General features: G+C 32.9%; 1 non-coding gene across 1 annotated transcript; it reads left to right on the top strand.

Moving 5' to 3' along the window:
- The first annotated feature begins 1,313 nt into the window (after positions 1 to 1,313).
- LOC119621086 (U1 spliceosomal RNA) lies at positions 1,314 to 1,475 on the top strand. The gene has a single exon (XR_005237609.2). It is a non-coding gene; the product is annotated as a U1 spliceosomal RNA (small nuclear RNA).
- Positions 1,476 to 2,395: the final 920 nt, after the last annotated feature.

Raw genomic sequence — 2,395 nt, 5'->3', positions numbered from 1 at the left:
AAATTAGAAAAGTGAAAAGAGAAGTAATAACAATCCTTCTTTATAGGATAACACTAGGTAATTAGTAAGACAATAATAATGTAATTGCAAAATCACTGTTTGAAACCCTCCCTACAATAAATGGTTCATGTGAGGAATATCAATGTGTGCTAAAATTATTGAATGACGCTTTTTGGGAATTAGAATATTAATGGTGTCGAAAATTACCTCTGAAAATATAAATTACCTAACCACAAAAGGAGAAATGTGCTTGTATATTGGAAAGATCTGGCAGTTACCATCTTGATCGGCTGTTCAAATTTATTTTCCTTAATATCAATATAGCAATCATTATGTTCTTCCAAATGAAAAGTATTCATAATCAATTGGAAATGAATGCAATAATTTATGAGACATATATTCTGTCTTTTAGAAGAATGCATGGGTATGTTTCCTATTGTACAAGATATACGTTTGCTGTATTCAATGAAAGTATTGGTTGTTTTATTATTATTGTTGTTCAGAGGTTTGTGCATAGGTGAAAGAACATATAAAAACTCTGCATTGACCAGAAAATTGCATAGCATCACTGCTATACAGTTGCATGTATTATAGGTGGGAAACTGGAAACTCGCTCCGAATACATTTCTCCATGTGGTTTGCATTAAGAATCATTCCAAGATCTCTCAATGACATTGAAAGAAAACAAAGTGAAGAAGAAATCTTATTCTGTGAATGAAGTCACAGGTGAATTTGAGCAGAGTCAAGATTTTCGGATTTTTGGTGTTTTCAATCAACAGCACTGGCACAGCGGACTGCTAAAATTGGTAACAATGCACAATTCAATTGTTGAGATTTACTGAAGCTTCCAAGAAAGTTGCTGAAAAATTTCTGTGGTGGCAGCTTCTGATAAGATTGCTGAAATTCACTGTGACTTCCAGGTGATCTCCTGCGAACCACCAATTTCTGACATCTTTCTGTGATTTAAGCTCCCCTTGACTTACCGACAGTTTTATTATCTCTAATTTCCTATGATAAACCTCGTTCTAGAGTAGACCTAGAACAGACATATTTTGCTCTTCTGACCATATTCTCACTCATTAAATGATTTGTCTATATTATAAGGGATTAATTTTTAGATAAATTTAGTTTATCAGTTTTGAAATATATATCAAGGAAACATAAGTTAAATCATGACATGCTATTACAATTTATGTCTGACATAAGTTGGGAAGTATCCTGAGGCAAAAAATTCTCATATATTGATAGTTGGAACTGAAAAAATAAACTGGAAAACTTACAGACTTTAACTAGGAAATAAGAATAGATGCGTAATACTTACCTGGCAGGGGAGACACCATGATCACGAAGGTGGTTCTCCCAGGGTGAGGCTTATCCATTGTACTCCGATGTGCTGACCCCTGTGATTTCCCCAAATGTGGGAAACTCGACTGCATAATTTGTGGTAGTGGGGACTGCGTTCGCGCTTTCCCCTGAGAGAAAAAAAAAAAAAGAATAGATGCGTAATTATGACCCACCAATTTTACTCCTGCTTAAGCACCCTAGAGAAATGTTTATACCTGTTCACATCTGACACATACAAAAATGCTCATAGTAGCAGTTTTCATTGTTTTTAAAAGACTATATGCGATCCAAGTATCTATCAGCCAAAGAGGATGGACAAATAATTGTGGCATATTAATATGCAAATCACACAATAATTTAAATCAACTATAGATATGGCAGCAAAAAGGGTGAAACATGAAAACTCAATAGTAAGCAAAGATACAACACACAAAGAAACACTGAGATAATACATTGATTTATATAATTAAAAAAGATGCTCTGTTTGTTTATAGAGCTGTATAAGAGCAATGGCCATAAAGAAAAAATGATAATCACAAAACTAAAGATATGGTTGCTTCACAGATAAAGGATTCTGATTAGTGAAGGTAAACATGGAACTTTGGGTGTTATGTAAATACATATTATTTGGCACCTGTATGATTACATTAGCTTGTGATCTACAATATTTTTTCTTTAAGTGTTTCTCTGTGCTTGTGTGTGTGTCTGTCAGCCTTTTTTCCATATAAAATACCACAGTTTTTTAAAGTTTCCTATAAAAAAACAAAACTAAAACAAACAATTGGAGAAAACACAACAAACAACAACAAATCAACACACAAAAAAGGCAAGCAGGAGTGATCAAGATTAGCAAGATTACTCAGCCAACTGCAGATTACTTTCTGCAATGTCAAAGCCATTATAAATATTTCACTGATTATTTTTCTACTGATCATACAAATACTGTATTTATTCTTACAATAAGAGAATAAAGAAATGTACTAACATTATGACTGAATCAAATATGCCCAGAAAAAATACACATTACTCATACTGGAAAGTATAATTTTTA

Source organism: Chlorocebus sabaeus, chromosome 7 (genome assembly GCF_047675955.1).
Source record: "Chlorocebus sabaeus isolate Y175 chromosome 7, mChlSab1.0.hap1, whole genome shotgun sequence".
NCBI classification, from domain to species: domain Eukaryota; kingdom Metazoa; phylum Chordata; class Mammalia; order Primates; family Cercopithecidae; genus Chlorocebus; species Chlorocebus sabaeus.
The sequence above is the reverse complement of the archived record's forward strand: the minus strand, read 5'-3'. Positions and strand labels throughout refer to the sequence as shown.